We start from the raw sequence: 23,402 nt of genomic DNA, 5'->3' as shown, positions 1-23,402 counted from the left end.
ACTTACAGCTATGACACAATCACTTTAGCATTGTAACCAGGTTAAGGAAGTTAGTATGGTTATTTGTATTTTATGGTAACAACAAATACTTTTGAGAGTCTGCTTTTAAAGAGACATTTTACTTAAATTTTATTCATTATCAGTGTAGTGTTCACAACTGTGCAAGAAGGCAGAGTCTACTACAACTTCAATTTTACATGTAGGAAACCACAGAGCAGAGACTTCTGTAAGGTGTGTAAGATAACATGAATGGTACAATGATGGGGTTGTGACTTGGCGATAGCAGCCTGACTTCAAAGATACTATCATTCACCACACTTTACAAACTGACACTTACAAGAGACTGGAGAGTTTAAGCACTAAAAGAATCTATGCATGTAAAGTGATGAATAACTAAGGAAATTCCATGGGTGAGCACAACTAAAATATAGTGCTATCATTTCTATCAGGCAGTGAAGGACATAGGAGAAAAGAAGTAGTCAAAAGTAAAGATAGTCACTATGTCAAAAACAGAGCCATAGAGAAAGTTCAAAACTTAATTCATTTCTTTCACAATGTGGACTTAATGTCTTCATTCAGATATATCCAGGTCTCTTATTACTGAGAATGCTTAGCATGCAATCTTACCTCAAAATATTTTAAAATTTATTTTAATTAATTTAACTTAAACCTTAATCCCCTAGGTGTGGTTCACTCCAAAAACCCTTTGAATTTCTAAATAGACTTTCTTATAAATATAGTATATGTTTTTATTTATTGGGTTATCTATTTTCTTAATATATTTCCTTCTGCAAGTAATTTTTTATGTGGGAATTATCTGATTTCACTGATATTCCTGTTGGCCAGACTCCTCCAGTAGCCCATGATCCTTTCATTGAGCATAATGAAGTTTTATGGTACATCTCATCGGCCATCTTCTCAGCAGTGCTCTGCAAGGATCTATAGAAAACTACTAAGGCCCAGAGAACATATCTTTTTAATTTACCAAGAGCTTCCCAGTGGCTTTCTTCATCCAAAGACAGTTCCTTGGGTACATCTAAATTAGGATACTCTTACAGTGATACACGCGAGAGCATGCAAGCTGAGGCTGAAAGACGACACTGTCATTTTCTTTGCAATTCAATTCAAAGCTCAAAAAAAAAAAACTTCCTTAATTAACTCCATCCATTTGATGTCTCTACAAGTATAATGGTAAGTGTTATCATTACACATTGATCCTGACTACTTAGCTCATGGGTAGGTGCTTTGATATCTCCTAGATGACATGTGTCTTGATGACTGGAATTGAATCTTCTGTACTTTCTTATCTCCCGCTTTCTCTTTACATCTCTGTAAATGGAAACTTGGTGAAGTGACTGGAACTGAACCCTTGAATTGACAAACATCTAGGTGGTTTTGTGTAGCTCTGTTGCTGGTGGACACCTCAAAGTCCTAATACTTCCAGAGCTCTATAGTCTCTGCTTCTCCCATGTATCTAGCACACACAGGATGTTGATAGCTTCAAAGAGTTCCTAAAGCAGCAGGAGCAGAAGTCACTCAGACAACTAGATTATTTTTTTAATCCTAAGTAGGCACTGTTGATTGTCTGACTTCACACAAAATACATGTTTTAAGGCAGTTCCCTACTAGGTTTTGTCCCTTTTCATTTGTGCCAAAAGAAAGCTTTCTAAAGGTGTTCATTTACAATCTAGAAATATTTAATATATACATTGTATATGTTACATAAATATATTACATAAATATATATAATGTCAGAAAAGCTAAATTCCAAGGAAAATCATTCATTATGTAAGATGGAAAAGAACAACTAAAGTCACCTGTATTTGAACAAATTACCCATTCATGTTGGGCTTTGTCTCCCTATTCTTCATTAAGAATTTATCAATTTCTTAGAAGGAAAAACCTACTATACAGTGACTCCATATAAATATTTAATGTAATAGTGCCTGGAGCACTGGATTGACTTTCTTATTGTGAAAATGGGAAAGGAAATTAAGACTCTGCCTTATTGTCTAATGGAGAGAACTTCAGATAAATTACAATTTTTGTTGTTGTTCTTTTACACCCTAGGAGTGATAATGATCAGGTTCTTTGTGTTCATTGATATGTTCTTGCTAGTTTCATTTTGTCAGTCTTAACTGCAGCATTTAATGTTATTGATCAGTCTGGAAAGTGCTAGGATGCCCAAACACTTCATGGTTACATGGCTGGGCTTTGTCTTTTTTAATTTATTTTTTTAAAGTAAATGTATTGGTTTTCTTCATTGGGTTCCTAAAATATACACTGTTTTCCCTACATTCTCTAACAGGGAGGTGGGTTACAAATTTTTGTTTCATTTTTTTGCATCTGTTATATGCAGGAAAACTTAATATATTCCTGCCAATTGACAAGTCTGCTTTTATTTCTCTCCTGTCTGCCTTTCAGTGTAAAATGCAATGATTCTGCTGCTGCCCAGATATTGACTCTGATATAACATCAAGTTCATCTAACACTAATACAGGACAGTCTACAAAATAAAAGCAGGAAAGGAACAGATGCTACCCAATATATAGAGATGCATAGTTTAGACTAAGGCCATATGCTACTGTTTGGGGTTATCAAATAAGGATAGTGGGGTCTTGCCTTTGTTGTTGTCGTCTTTCCTTCTTGGATGTCTTATGGTATAGATATGAGAAAGTTGTTCTCCTCAGGCAATCAGACCTGACGCATCCTTGAAATGGTACAAGGCTGGAGGACAAATGTCATGGTTGGTAGGTCCTCACCTGTGCACTTGCAACTGCAATTGCAGGACAGAGCTCTGATTCATAATTCAACAATAACAGGATTTATTGACAAAGTGGAAAGAGATAGAGAGACAGGGAGAAAGGAATGAGTTAGAGGCAGGGCCAGAAGCAGCTGCAATGGTCAGATGGTTATTTGAAGCAGAGTTCACATGTGAAGGTTTATGAAGGTCTTTCCAGAGGTGGCATCACAGTGATCAGCAACAGCAATCCAAAGGTCAGGCCAGACAGTGTGGATGGTGGACAGGAAAATGCCAGAAGCCACAGCCCCAGGGGTAGTGTCAGATATGTCAGAGGCGGGGACCTGTATTATAGCTCTTAGAGATGCTGGGCAAAAGCCAATAGTGAACAGCTGATCAGAGATAGTGAACACATGCCTGCTTGTGTTATTCAGCAGGCCATATTGGAGGCAGGGTCAGAGGTCAGTTCTGTGAAGGGGCAGTGTCAGAGGGTAAGGACCAGTCCTACAGCTCTATGAATGTCTTCCCCAGAGAGAGTTTGAATGAATCTGACTGTTGAAGCTGGTTGGAACCTGACTTATATTCCCTTCAGAGTGTCCATCTTTCAAACTTCATTGGTCCATTTTACTTGATTGGCACCTGTGGGAGCTCCAATCTGATTAGTCCATTTATAATCCCAGCTATTTTACTGGTGCTTTTTGAGCGCCAATCAAATGGGACCATTTTCAAGCCCATGCTGGTTTCATAGCTGCCTGAAACTGCATCAGTGTGTCCAACTGACATATATTGGGTCAGGGTGGGCTTCAAAACTGAGCACCAGGAGCAGTGGAAGAAGAGGGGCTCCAATCCCAGCTGTTTGATTGGTAAGGATGGAGCTCCATTAAACAGGTCTATTTCCAATCCCATGCTGGTTTTATGGGCTCCTTTGACATCTACACATAGTCACTGAGTCTGATTACAAATGATTCTAAATCAACCCAATGGTACAAAAGTTTCCAAAGTTCTATGCCAAAAGTGCCCCCTTAAGATGTTCCCTAATTACATTTTCTCCAGCACTTACCGCAACACTCTCTCATTAGAAGGTTTGTACAAGATGACACTTTTCTATGGACTTTAATGATTTGGGAGACAGAAAATTAATTGTCTTGGTAACAAACCAGTTAGGCCATTAAGCACATTTGGAGAATCCATCTATGAAAACATAATGCAGGCCCAGATTTTAATCATTCTATTAAAACCAAGATATAGGAGAAATAACTTTTCTTCTAATTTTCAGCCCTGGCATTCATTGTTGCTTTAAGTCCACTATATTCTACATCATATATTGTGATTTCCATCCAGATGAATCAAGGCTAAGAAGTTATCGATCATAGCAGAACAGCTCACCACAAAATGCGTGCATGTTACCACTACCACTCATCTGCTATAGACTCTCTTGCCCAACTTTCTATGGGAAATGAGTGCAGTCAGTTGGCCATCTACAGAACAGAGAACACTATTAGTAATTCCTATAGGAATAAATTTCTTTTTTTTTAAGATTTATTGATTATTTATTTATTTATACAAGCACTGGGTACAGTCAGAAGCACAGGAGGGTGAGAGAATTCACCAGAGCCAGAGCGGGGACCAGAACAGGCAGAAGGACCGAAGTACACTGCTGAGGGGAGCAGCGGGCGGCAGGAGAGGTCTGCGCGCCATGTGGGATCCTCCTTCAGTGGCCCCTGGGGAGCAGCCGGGATCCAACCTGAGCTGCAGAGGCTGCGGGCAGCTTCGCAGCCTAGCGCTCAACCGCTGCGCCACCGGGGAGGCCCTATAGGAATAAATTTCTAAGGATACATTATTTCTCCAAGAAGAACATTGCTTCAACTGCTAATTAGTTAGAAATTCTATATCCAACATGTATATATATTACATAATATATTACACATATAATTGATTATATATAAATATTGCAATTGTGTATATAAATGTAGGTATAATGTGAATAATCTTTGAGTTGTAGATAACAACATGTTGAGGAGATACTGTGGAACCTACACTGAGAAGTAAGAATTTTTTCTTGAGTATAGACCTATCCATTCAATCTATTTCCTTTGATAGCATTATCTTTGAGGTTATATCCATTCATGTAATTCGGGTGGAGCAGAGTCCAGCTTCAGCTCTAAGGGTGGGCCTGTAACCAGGTGGCCACAAATATCATCCCATCTCCTTGGGTTTGCTTTAGAGATGGGGTCATGATTCTGCTATAGACAATGAGAATCAGTTCTAGAATATTAGAGGAACTATTGGGGGAACAAACGCTAGTTGCTATTAGCCATGTTGCTTCCAGGAGTGGGAGGCAGCATAACTAGGGAGGCACCACAAAGAACGGTAGAGCCAAAAGGGGAAGAGAGAGAACCAGTGTTCAGACTAGACAGAATATACAGTCGGGTGACCCTATAAATGATCTCTTTTGCTTAATCTAGTTTAAATTGTAATTCTGTCATCTGAAACTGAAGTATACCTGAATAATACATGGGTTACTAATCGGGTCGGTCAGGGAAATACTGCACACACAGTATGTTAGTATTTCTGCAAGGAATCTGACAGTGTTTCTCATGAAATCCTTGCGGGCAGCATGCAGAAATGTGAACTTGATACAAGTACAGTCAGGTGACTTCATCAATAATTGAAAAATCATGTCTAAGAATGCTAATGCCATGTCAACCAGAAGGAAATTTTGTAGTGGTGTGCCTCAGGGTTCTTCTCTGGCCCTATCCATTTTGACATATTTATCAGAGGTTTGGATGAACACACTGGCCTTCCTATCACATTCTACAGATGACAAGATATTTGGAACACTAGATAGTAGGTTGGATAACAGAGATAATTTTCTAAAACTCTCCCTAAGCTAGATCATCAGAATAGAATTTTACAAAGAAAAAAAGTACAATCTTTTAATTAGATCTCAAAACTAATTATACAAATAATTGGGTAATACTAGAAACTTAAGTATAATTTCAGCAACATGATACAGCTGCTTAAATAAATAAATAAGTAGCCTGCATTTGATTGCATAAGTAGGACATAGTGATGATGCAGGCAGATGATGTTTTGAACAAATCATAGATAGGCTGGTAGACAAAGGATATAGAGCCAAAGGAAGCAAAATTTTCTAATATTTCTACCTGAATATCTTACAATCTGCCCCAATATGTGAAAAAGTATGTATTTATATATATAATATATATATGATATAAATAAAATATAAAAATTATCGATGGGGGCCTCCCCGGTGGCGCAGCAGTTGAGCTCTGGGCTGCAAAGCTGCTGGCAGCCCCCGCAGGAGTGCCGGTTCGATCCCCCACCACTGGCGAGGGTCCCACATGGCACGCCCACTGCTCCCCTCAGCAGTGTACTTCGGTCCTTCTGCCTTCTCTGCTCCCCACTCTGTCTCTGGTGAATTCTCTCACCCTCCTGCGCTTCTGACTGTACCCAGTGCTTGTATAAACACACAAACAAACGAACAAATAAATAAATAAATCTTTTAAAAAAAATTATCGATGGAAATGTTCACAGCCCTCACTTCACTCACACTTACTACCTGGATATTCTATTTACCCTTCCCAGAAAGAAAGAGTTATTTTTCTCTGAGATAAAAGCTAAGTTATACCATACAATAAAAAACAAAAAAGAACGGGAAAGAAATGAGGACTGACTGGAGGGTAAAGAGAAAAGCTAGTGGGCCCATGTGGGTAAAAAAATTTAAGGTGTTGAAAATCAGAGGGTCTCTAGAGTACTTTCAAGGTGTGAGAGAATAGAGAGAAAAGAAAGGTAGAAAATTTAATTTGCATTGTAGTAACAACTCAGATATAAACCCAAAATGCATCTTTACCATAATTACATGACTTTTTGTGTGAGTCCCTGGCTTTGTGTTATTTAGGACTTTTCACATATTTCTTTTTCAGCCAGATTCTACCCCCAGCTATTTCCCTTCCATACCACAGCCATGTGCAAAAGCCTACCATATTCCTACATGAGACAATTTCATAGTGAATTCACAACTATAGCATCACTGGATCTGTAAGGAGACAAAGATAATTTTTTTTAAATGCTACTGATCAACATAGTACTAGAGAATTGGGTCAGTGCAGTCAGACAATAAATTGAAATTAGAGGAACAAAATTTGGGAGAAGACAAATTTGCTAATTTTTGTATTATGTAACAATTTATATAAAAGTATAAGAGAAATAACAAACTATCAAAATTAATAAAGGAGTTCAGGGTCAGCAAGGTCAAAAATAATATATCATTAAGCACAGATAACTGGCATTCTTTATACCAGCAATAGTCAAGAAATGCAATAGACACACCACACTAATGATAAGGGACAGATCACAAAAATCTTCACAGAGCTGATGAGAATCAATAAAAGCAAAGGAAATAACCCAGTCAAAAAATGGGCAGAAGAGCTAAAAAGGAACTTCTGCATAGAGGAAATGCAAATGGCCAATAGGTATATGAAAAAATGTTCAACATCACTGATAATCAGGGAAATGCAAATCAAAACTACAATGAGATAACATCTTACACCATTTAAAAGAATACAAAAACTATAAATGATCTAGAAGCTGACATAATGAAGATTTTTTTAAAAATTATTTTTTTACATGATTGTTCATTTTTAAACAATATTTGCTTTCCTCCACCCCCTCAGGTGTAGTCCCCATAGAATTTCCTTCACCAATGCACCGGTGCACTATCACCACAGTCTCCCCTTGCTCCTCCCTCCCTCCTTTTGATCCCTCTCCCTCCTCCTCCCCTGCAGGATGTCTCTGATTTATAATTGTCTAGTTTTGCTTTGTTGTGTTTTATTTTGTACTGTTATTATTTTTTTACACTGATGTCTTATTTGCTCCCCCTATATTCCTGCTATAAGTGAAACCATCCAATATTTTTCTTTTTCCTTCTAACTTATTTCACTGAGCATAATTCCTTCAAGCTCCATCCACATTGCTGTGAATAGCATGAGTTTATCTTTTTTGATTGCTGAATAATATTCCACTGTGTGTATGTGTATATATATATATATATATATATATATATATATACACCACATCTTCTTGATCCAGTTATCTATTTTTGGGCATTTGGGCTGTTTCCAGGTTTTACCATATTCTTCAAAGAAACAGAATGAATACTGATGAAATGCATATGGAACCACAAAAAAAAACTGCAAATAGCCAAAGCCCTACTGGCAAAAATAAAGGAGAAAGGAGTATCACACTGCCAAACTTCAAGCTATACTACAAGGTTATAATAATTAAAACAATTTGGTATTGAAACAAAACAAGATCAATGAAACCAAATAGAGAGCCCAGAAGTAAAGCCAGACTTATATGGATAACTAATCTTTGACAAAGGAGCAAAGAATATGCAATAGAACATGGACAATTTGTTCAATAAATTGTGCTGGGAAAAATGGACCACCACATACATAGAATGAAACTAGACTACTACCTTTCACCGTGCACAAAAATCAACTCAAAATGGATAACAGAACTGGACACAAGACCTGAAACTATAAAATATATGGAAGAAAATATAGGTAAAACACCACAAGACATACATCTCAGTAACATCTTTAAAGACTTATCACTCAAAGCAAAGAAAGTCAAGGAAAAGATAAACACCTGGATTACATCAAATTGAAAAAAAGACCTTATGAAGATTTATATAGAGAAAATTTTAAAATTCTATTAAAAAAGAGTACTGGTTTGAATAAATGAAAAGCCACACCTTGAAAATGGATATATTTACAATTTAAAGACATAGATCTTCACAGTTAATCTACAAATTCAATGTCATAACAATAAAAATTTCAGGAGATTACTTTGGGAGAACTGGATAAGTTTCTTCTACAGTTAATATGGAATAATAAAGTCCCATGAACAGCTAAGACAGCATTGTAAAAGAGGAAGAAATAAGGGGCTTTATAATACCTAAAAGATGTTTTGAAATACTATAGGCTTTAAGAAAAACTATAATTAAAAATAGTTAACACAATATGCTACTGGTTAAAGAACAAATGACAAGTAAACAACAGTTATGAAATAGACTATGCAAATAACCTTTGGCATTTCAGGGTAGAAAATGATGTTTAAAATAGACCTTGAGGGCCTCCCCGGTGGCGCAGTGGTTGAGCGCTGGGTTGTGAAGCTGCCCGCAGCCTCTGCAGCGCCAGTTCGATCCCCGGCTGCTCCCTGGCTACCAGAGGAGGGTCCCACATGGCGCGCAGACCTCTCCTGCCGTCCGCTGCTCCCTTCAGCAGTGTCCTTCGGTCCTTCTGCCTGCTCTGCTCCCCGCTCTGGCTCTGGTGAATTCTCTCACCCTCCCGTGCTTCTGACTGTACCCAGTGTTTGCATAAATAAATAAATAAATCTTAAAAATAAAATAAAATAAAATAGACCTTGAAATTATAATCCATGAATAACATAAAGATGAAGTTTGATTACATAAAATAATTCAAAATTTCTATTGAACAAGGAACATGATATACAACATTAATAAGTGACTCATAGCCCGGAAGATCTTCAAAACACCTGTAGCAGGCAAAATTAGTATATATCTGTAACTTTCAAAAATCTGCAAGGAAAAGACAGAATGTCTGTAGAAAAATAAGTAATTTATTGATAATTTTTTTAAATTTTTCTGATTAGTCTCACTAATCATAGAAATGTCAAAGCTATTAGATATCACTTGATATTATTCATATTTGTAAAATTCAAGCATTGACTATATTACCTACTAGAAAGAACATGAGGAAATAGTAACAGAACCCTCTTGCAAACCAAGAAGGAGGATAACCTGGTGTGATCATTTTAGATTGAAGTTTGACAGGACCGAGGGATACTAAGTGTGTCTATAAACTGTGATTCAACGACTCCACTCCTGATATAATAGTGAACAAGGCCACATGAAAGGAGAAATACTGCATTGTTTTTGGTAGTGGGAATTGAAGGCAACATGAGTCCCTCAGGAAGGAAATAGGTAAATATTATAGAGTGTACTTTTCCTAGGATGAAAATATATGCAATACTCAAAAGAAATTAATTAGAGCTTCATAGAGTAGTAAGACAGGATGTCACATTATAATACACATATAGTGGAATACTGGCCAGTCTTTAATAAGAAAAGGATGGTATCCCTGAGTAACAACCTTGAGGACATTATGCTAAGTGAAATAAGCCCACGATAGACAAATCCTGCCTGATCCCACTTACATGAGGTCTCTGAAAATAGTCAAATTCACAGAATCTAAAAGTAGCATGGTGGTTTCAAGGGACTAGAGGTGATGCAGAAACACATACATATCTCTCTGTGCCACCAGATAAGCCCTTCCCATTTCTTTTTTTAATTTGCCTCTAGGCTTAACTAACTTACTTTTCTTACACTCTGAGGGAAAAAAGCATTGTTAGGAAGATAACATTGGAATTGCTGACCACCAGGTAATAGTGAAAGCAAGCTGGCATCAACCAAAATCTCCAGGTACTTGTGTTGCAAGGATGGGCCTGCTTACTGGTGCCCACTGCCCACTTCCACTCCCTGGTCACTCTAGCCAAAGAGCAGGATGATTGTCTTTCAGACAGTAGTTTACTGTCCTCCTCAACTTGTCAACAAATTAAACTACTTTCCTTCTCAAATTCTGTTTCCTTTTATTGGTCAAGGGAAATGAGACCAGCACTCCAGTAACAAAGGGAGAAGGAAATAGGGAATTATTAACCCAAGGACATAAAGCTTTAATTAAACAAGATGAGTCTGTTCTAGAGAGCTGCTCTACAACATTGTACATACAGTCAACAATAATATATTGTATTCTTGACTTGTTAAGAAGGTAGATTTCATATAAAATATAAAACATTGCTGTGGTAAAAAAAACAAAATTTAGAGCATAAGACAACTGTATAAATTTCAACCATTTCATACATACCAAACAGTATTTTCACAGAGTCACATATATGCACATAAACAAATATACAGAAGATAAATTGTGTGGGGTCAGTTCCCCTCCAAAACAATGAGAAAGATTTTTTTCAATAGCCCCATAGTGGGCCACTTATTACCTTGGTAAGGGAGCTAGAAGTCAATCAAAGCTCCGTGAGTCTCAGGAAGTTTATTACAATCACATAAAGAATGCAGATTATTTTGGATTGAGGGCAGTAAGAGCCTAAAGGCTAGGAGAAGTCTCTGTTCTTGTCTAGGTCCTTAGCCCTTTCTTAGTCCAAGAAGAGATCGACATATTCTAAGATTCTGCCCTTTTCCTAATTAAAGAAACATTCACTGTTACCCCTTTTATAATCTAGAAGAATGTAGTCTGGGGGTCTCACCCAGTTCCAGGTTTATCAATAAACATGTTCTCTCTAAGAATCTCATCTTTGCTCTCACATTAAGGAAGAGTTCAGCACATCCCTATCTGTCATGTAAATTTTCTTCTCTGTCCTTGATGCCTCAGGTCCTAAGATACAGAATAAATATTCCTGGTTTGCTCCATTATTCTTTAGAATTTACAAACATGTGAATTCTCCACACATATCATAATAAATTCTTTGTGTTTCCTTTGTCCATACATTTAATGCTGTTTTGATGACTTGTCCAGCCCAAGAAGAACTAGAGGCGTATGAGATCACTTGGAAGAATTCACCTTGCAACATGAGAATGGGGACCTATGGAAGGATGAGAAATGGGATTAAGGGTAGGTATGAAGGAGGAGAATAAATTCAATGGAGGGACCTTGAAAGGACCACTTCAGTGCTATAAAATAAAGAGCATAATTAACTCAATTTTGTACAAAAACCAAAAAAAAAAATGTAGGCAGGGCAGAAAAAGTGGAAGTAAATGATTACTTAAAGGATATCATTTTAGGATATTCTTCTTCCTGAAATGTTTAAATGAGGTTTCATTATCTAGATTTCAGGCAATAGCTGTTTTTAAATGATTTAGAGAGGAAGTATCTTTTTGCTCATGAGAACCTAAGATTCAGACTGTCTACACATCAAAAGAAATCAACTTAATTGATAAATTATGCATTCTTTCTTCCTTTCATATGTCTATCCATCTATTTCTAACCTAAGGCTTAATCATTTATATGGTACCATAGTATATAAAGCATTTTCACATAAACTGTACCACTTGATCTTCACAAAATATGTAAAGGTATCATTGATGGGATAGGAATAATAATTTTCCTATCACCATTCTAAATTATTTGCTAAGATGTATCCTGCAATAAAAAATTAATAAGAGCAAATCAAATAGAAGTTTAATAATATGTATATTTCTGTACATATTGGACAAACCCAGGAAAATCGGAAATTCCAAAATGGCCTAAGTCAAAATGGCCTAACCATGTCTTCAGCTAATGACACAACAAAGACGTTAGGGAGGTAGAGAGGGTCATTTTAATAGAGGTTATCAAGAGAAGTGTAATAATAAACCAGCTTTAGTTTGAAGTCCTACAGGCTGGGGAGCCAGGCTACCACCAGAGTCATCTACACTTCCATTTGTTAAAGGTCATCCAGGTATCTGCTCTGGGAGGCAGAAATCAAGAATATTGCTTCCTCTGTGGTGTGGGTGATCAAATTTAATGTACAGACAGGAGTTTTGACAGAGAATATGTGCTAGTTCCTTTGTACTTACAAATCCCTTCTAAGATCAGTTCAAGCACCTTAGGTCTTAACTCCTAAAATAGTCTTGGAAGGCTTATCACCAAACTCAGGAATTGTGGTTCTCAACCCCTACCAGACATTAGAATTGTCAGAGTAATTGGGGCCTCCCCTGGTGGTGCAGGCAGTTGAGCGCTGCGCTGTGAGGCTGTCCTCAGCCTCTGCAGTGCTGGTTTGATCCCAGCCGCCTGGCGAGGGTCCCACATGGCGCGGCAGACCTCTCCTGTCGTGCCCACTGCTCCCCTCAGCAGTGTATTTCATCAGTCTGCCTATTCTATTCCCCTCTCTGTCTCTGGTGAATCCTCTCACCCCTCCCCACCGCTAATGTGACCTGTACCCCGATTCTTGTATAAATAAATAAATCTTTAAAAAAAAAAGAATTGTCAGAGTAATTTATAAAACCATGCTGCCTTTGGCCAACAGACCAGTTAAATTAGAATCTCTGAGAGTAGAACCCACATATCAGAACTTTGCTTAATACCTCCTTAGATGGTGATGAAAATGTTCTGGAATTAGTGGTTGTACAACTTGGTGAATCAGTAAGAACCAATGACTTGTCCACATTAAAAGAATAGTTTTGGTGGTATGCTAATTATACCTCAATTGTGAAAAATACTTTCCCAGTTTATTCTAATGTAAAGTCTGGGCTAAGAACCACCACGTGATTGGACAGTATTTCCCAACACGGGTTGCACGTTGACTCTACTAGGGTGTGTTAGGGAGAGGAGATATTCCCTTTCTCTCAGTTCTCTACTGGCAAGTAATCAAATTAACATCAGGCATATTAATAGACAAGAAAATCAATTTAATCATATACATACAGGAAAACCCAGAGACATGAAGATTCTGAAGATGGTTAGGCAAAATGGAGTTATATATGGATTCTGAAGTAAAGAGGAGGGGATAGGGGTCTAGAGCTTCAAGGGAAGGAAAGAAACTCACAGATAAAAAAATCTTATTTAGCCAGCAAATATTTGCCATGGTATACAGAAGAAAATGGGACAGAGAGAAAGTTTCACAGATTTTGCTTGGTTCCTTGCTGTCTACCACACTTAGCTCATCTTCTGCTATAATTCCCTTCCTGGAGTAGGTCTAATCTTAATGCTTTAGGCCATTAAAGGGAAAGTCACAAGCTATCCTTGAGTCTTATGGCTTCTATTTACCCTTAGCCTAAGTCCATCCACTGCCAAAGTGGTATGTTTTGTGGTCATATATTCTACTCACTGTCAAGAGCTCTAAAATATGGAAGTCACTATCACCTCAGGTCCTGATATTATTGCCCTGGGTAATGATACAGACATCAGGAGTTTAAAAACTTCCCCAGGTGATTGTAATGCACAGCCAAGGTTGAGTGTATTGATCCAGAACAGTGATCCTGAACTTGTGCTCCTCAGGTGAACACCTGGGAACTTGTTAAAAATTGAGGTGCTGAGTCCCACTCTAGATCTTACTGAATCAGAAATTCGGGGGGGAAAGGGGAACCAGCAATCTGTTTTTTAACAAGATCTCCAGGAGATTTGATACACACTTCAGTTTGAGAACCACTGTTCCAGCATTGAAGGAAGTCACATTCCAATGTCATCATTATAAATTTCCTTCATCCCTAAGTATTTGTGGAATTACTATAGAACATCTTTCCATAGCTAGCATCATGGAATACAAGAGTGACTGAGATTTCTAGCTGGAAAGTGATGTACAAGGAACCAATTAGTGAGGAAGAAACTATGTAGGATGCTGCATGACAATGCTCCTCCTATATAAAAGTGTTAAATCTATATCTCACTCCAAATCCTTAAAATTAGAATTACAAAATACAGCTGATATGGTCTGTTATTCCTTTATGTTCTACATTTTCAAATCAAAATGCATTTTGTAACTTCAAATTCTTCCTTAAACTCAGACTTTGAGTCAATGATTCTCTCCGCACCACCACCCCCACCCGCCCCCGCCTTGGTTTTGATCAATAAATGATTGTTCTTCTTTTGCAGGCATTTGAGAATGAAATTGAAATAGCAATGATATTTTAGAAAATTCATTATTTAAGTTTATGCTTTCTAAATGTTTGTAATCAAAAACCTACTATAGGGGGCCTCCCCGGTGGCGCAGCGGTTGGGCGCTGGGTTGCGAAGCTGCCCGCAGCCTCTGTGGCGCCGGTTCGATCCCCGGCTGTTCCCTGGCCACCAGAGGAGGGTCCCACATGGCGCGCAGACCTCTCCTGCTGCCCGCTGCTCCCCTCAGCAGTGTACTTCGGTCCTTCTGCCTGTTCTGCTCCCCGCTCTGGCTCTGGTGAATTCTCTCACCCTCCCACGCTTCTGACTGTACCCAGTGCTTGTATAAATAAATAAATAAATAAATCTTTAAAAAAAAAAAAACAACCTACTATAGGACCTCCCTGGTGGTGCAGGGGTTAAAGCCTCAGTGCTATCCAGCTAGTGCCAGCCACTGAGGTCTGAGTTTAATCTGAGATGAGGGAGCTAGACCACATGGTGCAGCAGACCTCTCCTGTCTTGCCCACTGCTCCCCTCAGCAGTGTATTTCAGTAGATCCTCCTGTTCTGCTTCCCACTCTGTCTCTGGTGAATCTTCCCCTCCCCTCACCTCTGGCCTGCACTCCAGTTCTTGTATGCATAAATAAATAAAAATAAATCCTTTTTTGTTTATTTTTAAGATTTATTTATACATACAAGAACTGGGGTGCAGGCCAGTGTTGTGGGGTGTGTGGAGGAGGATTCACCAGAGACAGAGTGGGGAGCAGAATAGGCAGATCTACTGAAAGATACTGTTGAGGGGAGCAGCAGGCAAGACAGAAGAGATCTGCTGTGCCACGTGGGGCTAGCTCCCTTGCCTGGATTCCAACTCAGGCCTCAGTAGCTGGTGCTAGCTGGATAGCGCTGAGGCTTTAACCCCTGCGCTATCAGGGAGGCCCCAAAATAAATCTCTTTTTTTTTTTTTTTAAGAAATGGTTGCTGTATTATTAACTATGGGCTCTTAATAAAGCAGCTTTCCCAGATTTTTAGTGTTTGTGGGCACATCTCTTAATAATACTGATCTAAAATCTGGCTGTGAAGAAATAGCTGCATTATTTTAATATAACAAGGTGGCTAATAATCATTTGCCCTAACAGTAATTGCTCTCAGACTACCTCTATAAATAGAAGACTCAAAAACTTATGTTCAATCCAGTTTATTTGAAATCTTTACAGTCTCTATCTCTCTCCTCACACACACGTGCACACAGGGTCATTAACATAGAGATGACAGCAATATTTTCAGAGCCTAAATTTTGACCACCATTTCATTTAAATAGAGAGATGAAATGCAAAACCAAGATTTATATCCTTGAAATGGTGAATTTAATTTGGCCTCCAGGACCTCTCAGCTACAGAATGTAGCTTATGTAGCTTTCTTCTAACTCCTATTTTCTCGCAACTAAGAGGACTTAAACTCATCCTGCCTCACCCCTTGAGTCTCATCCCATTCCCAGTAGGGTCTCGTCATGGCACCCCATCACCATGGTGCCAACCAGATATCCCCAAGAGACCTGAGGAGATGAGTCAAACCATGAAGCTCATTATCCTTACAGAGTCAGGAGGGAGAAATTCACGGAAGAGTAGATGGGAATCATGGAATATGGGTAGTTATTAGGACCATTTATAGGAATTCTTCAGAGGATAGACAAGTAAAATAGGAGTAGAATGGGGCTGAGAATAATTGGAAGTGAGGTCAGTAAATTTTGTTATGAAGGAAGTACTCTTTTAGGGCAGAGTGAAGTCTGGAAAGATCAGATGGTTATTTCTATGAATATGTTGAGAGTTACCTTTAAAAAATCATGTGAAATAATTTTCAGTGAATTTGTAGAATCTTTCTGCCTTGGAGTCCCTGGGAAATCCTTTTAAATATATTCCCCACTGGTGCTCAGGACTCCTAAGTCTTGAAAATTGATTTCCTCTCGTTCTTCATGGAATTCATTGTCCAAATATTGGTGACTTTGAAAAAAAATATAGTCACAAAAAGTAACTGATCCATTATCTTTCACTCATAACATCAATAATCCCCCAATGTGTATAATTATATCATTATAGGAAACATGATCTCTGAATATAACAGGTGCAGTTAGAAAGGAGAACAGACCAGTATGACAGCAGAAGATCTGCTCAAAGATGAATACCTTTTTACAGAAATTGTCTAGTTATTCATAAACATTACCACCTGCAGATAATCAGAAAAATATACTTGATAGCATATACTTTGCTCTGTTTTTCTTTTGTAACTGAATTTTACCTTCTGTGATAAAAAAAAATCACTTAATGTTCTTTTCATTGTATAACCAATCTAAACACAAGGTTCTATGTATTAGCATTAAAGTGGAATTGCATATACTTTTATATTCATGCTAACCTAAGCAAAAGATTAATAAAATAATTGTTAGTACATACACTTTTCAGAGCCTCAGTAGAAATACCAAGAAGCTATTTTTAATACAGTTAGTAAAATATTTTTCTCTCTAAAAATCCTAGAGGATTTTATAAAAATGTTAAATGGAAATTTTTCATATTATAATAGAAAAGGGTGTTTATTAACTCTCAGGTAGCATGAGAAAGAATTTATCTATATTTCTGTAATGAAAAGAAACATTGCCTCAAGGACCTACGTGATGTTAATGATTCTAAAAGCAATTGAATAAAACCATCTCTCTAAAGTTTTCACAGGCAATTCAATGTATAAGGAACGTCTAAATATGAGTGTGAAAATCAGTATATGTTTTCTGAATCTACTTTTTAAAAATTAATAAAGCTTTATGCTTCTGAGCAGTTTTGGGTTTAGAGTAAAACTGAGCAGAAAGTACAGATAGTTTCTATTGACCCCTTATTCCCCCACACACAATCTCTCCATTATCAACATTTTCCACTGCAGTGGAACATACATAACAAATGATTAACCTACACTGACACATCATTATCACATTATCACATCATTATATATCGATTATTTACATTAGGGTTCATATTGGTGTTGTACATTCTATGGGTTTGGACAAATATATAATGACGTGTCCATTGTAATATACAGAGTATCGCAGCCTTAAAAATGCTCTGTTCTTGTTTGTTCATTTCCCACCTCCTCAACTCTTGGAACCATGATTTTTTGACTCTTAAAGGTAAAACCATGGTTTTTATGTCACACAATTTGAATCATATGATACATAGTCTTTGCAGATTGACTTTCTTCACTTTGTAATAGTTTCCTTCATGTCCTTACGTGACTTGATATCTCATCTTTTTTTAGTGCTGAATAATATTTGATTGTCTGTATATAGCACACTTTCTTTTTTCACCCATTGAAGGACATCTTGGGTACTCCTTGGCTTTGAAATCTCTGAATAAAGCTGTTATAAACATCTGTGTGCAGAGTTTTAATAAACATGTTCTCCATTCATTTGGGTAACTAACAAGAAGAGTAATTGCTGGATTGTATGTTAAGAATATGTTTTGTTTTTCAAGAGACTCAAATGACTGCAACATTTTGCATTTACACCAGCAATGAATGAGAGTTTCTGTTGCTCCACATCCTTGCCAGTATTTGCTGTTGTCAGTTTTCTTGATTTCGGCAATTCTTTTTTTTTTTTTTTTAGATTTATTTATTTATACAAGCACTAAGTGCAGTCAGAAGTGCGGGAGGGTGAGAAGATTCACCAGAGCCAGAGTGGGGAGCATAACAGGCAGACTGACAAAGTACGCTGCTGAAGGGAGCAGCGGGCACAGCAGGAGAGGTCTGTGCGCCATGTGGGACCCTCGCTGGTGGCCGGGGATCAAACCAGTGCTGCAGAGGCTGCAGGCAGCTTCACAGCCCAGCACTCAATCACTGCGCTGCCACCGGGGAAGCCCCAATTTCTGCAATTCTGATATGGGTGTAAGGGTATCTTATTATCATTTGAATTGTTCAAAGATGTGTACATATTTTATTATTTATTATATACGGATATATATCATATATCACTATGTGTGATTTGAATATATGTAATTTCTATATGTACATTTAATTTCATTGTTGCTTTTTTTTTAACGATTTATTTATTTTTATACAAGAATTGGGCTACAGGCCAGAGATTGGGGGTGGTGAGATGATCCACCAGAGACAGAGCAGGGAACAGAACAGGCAGACGGACCGAAGTACACTGCTGAGGGGAGCAGTGGGTGAGACAGAAGAGGTCTGTCCCGCCATGTGGGTTTCACCCTGGCCAGCTGGGAATCGAACTTCTGCTGCAGTGGCTGCGGACTGCCTCATAGGTTGCGTCTTAACCCCTGCACCACCAGGGAGGTCCTGTTGCCATTATTTTAAATAAACTATCTATTAGAAAGATTCATGTTGAGAAAATTGTATTAATTAGTCTTATTCTTTCTTCATTGCTCTTCCTTTCTTTATGTAGATCCAAAATGATGATCTATATATTTTTTTTTCTCCTTGAAACAATGCAGGCTTGCATTGCAGGCTTATTGGCAAACAATTTCTTTAATAATTGTTATTCTAGAAAGTATTTCTCCTTCAGCTTTGAAGGATAACTACATAAGGTACAGAGTTCTAGGTTTGTAAATTTTTTCTTTTGACATTTTTCATTATTTACTTGGCTCTCCTCTTGGTTGCTTGGTTTTTGAGGAGAAGTTTGATGGATTTTTTTATCCTTGCTCCTCTGTAGGAAAAGTGTTTCTTAAACTCTAAATTCTCTCAAGATATTTTTCTTTATATTTGATTTTCTGAATTTTGAGTATTGTTTATCTAGGTACAGGGTTTTTATATGTATCCTTCTTAGAGTTCTCTGGGTTTCTTGGACCTGAGGCTTGGTGTCTTACATTCATTGCTGGAAATTCTTAGTCATTATTGCTTCTTTTCTGATCTCTCTGTGATTATTATGAAGGAGTTATATTAGTCAGTCACATTGTACAGTATTCAGTTTTTCCAACAGTTCTTAGATAGTCTGGGTTTTTTTTAGTCTTTTTTCATCTTTGTTCTTCAGCTTTAGAAGGTACTACTGTTGTATTTTCAAGCTCAGAAATTCTTTCCTCAGCCATATCCAGGCTACTAATGAGCCCATCAAGGTCATTCTTTATTACTGTTACAGTATGTTTGGTTTCTAGTTTTTAAAACAATTCTTCCATAGAATTTTTATCTTTGCATACATTATTCATGTGTTCTTGCATCTTGCTTACTTTTTCTATGAACTCATTTATCATAACAATCATAGTTATAAAAATTCCTCTCTGATAATTCCAACCTTGTTGCCATATCTGACTTTAGTTATGATGCTTATTTAGTCTTGTCAAACTGTGATTTCTTTTTCCGTCTTTCAGCATGCCCTGTAATTTTTTGTTGAATAGTTAACATGATGTACTGGGAAAAGGAACTGTAATAAATAGATCTTTAATAACATAGGTAAGATATGGGAAGGAAATTTTTTTTTTTTATTTGTTTTTTGTTTATACAAGCACTGGGTACAGTCAGAAGCACGGGAGGGTGAGAGAACTCACCAGAGCCAGAGCGGGGAGCAGAGCAGGCAGAAGGACCGAAGGACACTGCTGAGGGGAGCAGCGGGCGGCAGGAGAGGTCTGCGCGCCATGCGGGACCCTCCTCCGGTGGCCGGGGAGCAGCCGGGGATCGAACCGGCGCCACAGAGGCCGCGGGCAGCTTCGCAACCCAGCGCTCAACTGATGCGCCACCGGGAAGGCCCTGGGAAGGAAATGTTTTATAGACTTATGGTTAAGTCTTACCCTTTGATGAACCTATGTCTCTGGACTGTGAACGTATTTACCTCTCTCCTTCCTCCCTCCCCACCTCCATCTTTGCGAAAGTATGGCTAGAAGGGGCTGGAGTTAGGTGTAATTCCCCCAGGTAGATGAAGTTCTGATAACACTGCTGTAGGTCAGACTCTAGGAAAATAGTTTCTCCTAAGGACAAGCCATATTAAGAATAACAAAATGTTCTATTGCTATGCAAAATGGTTGGTTTTTCTCTCCCTTTGGGTGAAGCAAAAGGGAATTTTTATCTGATAGTCACTCTAAGACGCTGGTATATGGTCATTTTGATAATGTTGATTCTTCCAATTGGTGAGCAAGAAATACCTTTCCATTTCTTTGTGTTTTTTCCTAACAATATGTTATATTTTTCTTTATATAGATCTTTTACCTCCTTTGATCTTTTTTAGGTTTGCTCCTAGGTATTTAATTTTTTTTGGAGGGGTGTGATTGTAAATGGGAAGACTTTCTTGATTTCTTCCTCTTTTAGTTCATTGTTTGTGGAAAGAAAGGCAAGAAATTTTTGTATATTGATTTTTAAAACTGCCACTTTGCTGAACTGATTGTTTCAATTAGTTTTTCAGTGAAGTCATGAGTGTTCTTTATGTATAATATCATGTTGTTTACAGATAATAGCTTTACGCCTTCTTTCCAAATTTGGGTTCATTTTATATTCTTCTCTTGTCTATTTGCTCTATCTAGACTCCCAATACTATTTTGAATACTAGTGGTGAGAGTGAGCTTCCTTGTCTTTTACCAGATCTTAGTGGAAAAGCTTTCAGTTTTTCACCATTAAGTATGATGTTAGCTGCTGTGGGTTTCTTTTCTATGGTTTTTATTATGTTAAGAGATATTCCATTTATCCCAGTTTGCTAAGGGTGTCATCATACATGGACGCTGAATCGTGTTAACTTCTTTCTTAGCATCTATTAATATGATCTTAGGGATTTTCTTTCTTTTTTTGATGGGGTGAATTACATTCTTTGATTTTCAGATGTTGAATCACATTTGTGTCCCTGGTGTAAGTCTCATATTGTCAAGATGTATGATCCTTTCAATGAATTGTTGAATTCTATTTGCTAAGATTTTATTGAGGATTTTTGCATTGGTGTTCATTAGAGAAATTATTGGTAGTTTTCTTCTGTATGTTGTCTTTTTTTGGTTTTAGCATTAGAGTAATGTTAATATCATAAAATGTGTCTGGAATATTCATTATTTTCCAATTTTTTGAAAGAGTTGGAGCAGGATAAGAGTTTGTTTATCTTTGAAGGTTTGGTAGAACTCATTTGTGAAGACATCTGGTCCTGGACTTTTGATTTTTGGGAGCCTTTGGTGAGTATTTTAATTACTTTGCCTGTGATTGGTTTATTCAGAATTTCTATTTCTTCCATATTCAGTCTCAGATGATTTTATAATTCTAAGAATTTGTCCATCTTATCTATGTTATTGAATTTTTTTGTGTAAATGTTCATAATAGTCACCAAATATTCTCCGAACTTCTGTAGCATCTCTGGTAATTTTTCCTCTGTCATTTTTAATTGAATATATTTGCAATTTCTCCCTTAGGTTTTTGTTTTTTTTTTTTGTGTTTTTTTTTGTTTTTTTAGTGAGTCTTGCTAGGGGGTTATACATTTTGTTTATTTTTCCAAAGAACCAGTTTTTGGTTCCATAGCCTTTTGGACTCTCTTTTTTTATTTCTACTTTCTTTATCTGAGCTTTGATTCTCATTGTTTCCATTCTATTGTCTTTTGGTATTGTTTGTTCTTCTTTCTAGTACCTTGAGATGAAAGAAAGTTTTTGGGGGGCTCTTTTTTTCTTGTTTGTTGATGTGGGCCTTTATTGCTATCTTATTCTTTCTTGGTACTGCTTTTGCTGCATCTCATAAGTTCTGTACTGTTCTGTCTTCATTATCAGTTGTCTCAAGGTATTTTTTGATTTTTTTTAAGACTTATTTATTTATTTATACAAGCACTGGGTACAGTCAGAAGCGTGGGAGGGTGAGAGAATTCACCAAAGCCAGAGCGGGGAGCAGAACAGGCAGAAGAACCGAAGTACACTGCTGAGGGGAGCGGACAGCAGGAGAGGTCTGTGCGCCATGTGGGACCCTCGCCCAGCGGCCAGGCATCAAACTGGCGCTGCAGAGGCTGCGGGCAGCTTTGCAACCCAGCGCTCAACCGCTGCACCACCGGGGAGGCCCCTATTTTTTGATTTTGTCTTTGATTTTTCATTAACCTTTAGTCTTTCAGTAGAGTGTTCTTCAGTCTCCATATATTAAAGGATTTCTCTGCTTTCTTTTTGTGACTGATTTCTGGTTTCTCTGATTTTTGTGACTAGAGAAGATGCTAGGTATGATTTTTACTTTCACAAATTTGTTGATTGTTGTCTAGTCACTCAGTATGTGGTTTATCCTGGAGAATGTCCCATATGCACTTGAGAAAAATGTGTATTCTACTTTTATGGGGGTATAGTGCTAATAAATATTTATGGGGTCCATGCAATCTAAGTCTTTGTTTAAGGATATTGTAACCCTGTTTATTTTCTGTCTAGTTGATCTGTCCATTAATGAGAGTAGGGTGTTGAAGTCCCTGACACATTTTTTTTTTTTTTTACAATATATGTTTTCATAGTTGATAGTAAATACCTAATACTTTGGTGCTCTTTCATTTGGCAAGTATATATTGATGACTGTTATCTCTTCCTGCTCTGTTGTTCTCTTACTCATTATATAATCACTTCCTGTCTCTTATTACATTTTTTAACTGGAATCTATTTTGTCTGATATAAATATGACTGTCCCTGCCTTCCTTTGGCTTCTATTTGTTTGTAGGATTGTTTTCTAGCCCTTTACTTTCACCTTATGTTTATCTTTGGAACTTAGGTTCAATACTGTTTCCTGATCCGAACATATTCTCTGTGGTTTTCTTGTATTAGTGAATTCTGTTCATTTAGAGTGATTATTAATATATGAAAGTCTGTTGCTACCATTTTGTCCTAATTTTGTGGTTCTATTTCCTTGTTAAATACTTTGTGCATGCTCTTCTCTTCAGTTTTGATACAAGCACTCCTTTCAATATTTTTTGGGGGAGGGGTTAGTGGTTATGAACTTCTTCAGTATCTGTTTTTCTGAGAAAACCTTCATTTCTCCAACAAATATGAAGGAGTATTTTTCAAGATA

The sequence above is a fragment of the Talpa europaea genome (assembly GCF_964194135.1).
Source record: "Talpa europaea genome assembly, chromosome: 5".
NCBI lineage: Eukaryota > Metazoa > Chordata > Mammalia > Eulipotyphla > Talpidae > Talpa > Talpa europaea.
Note: the sequence above shows the minus strand (reverse complement) of the source record.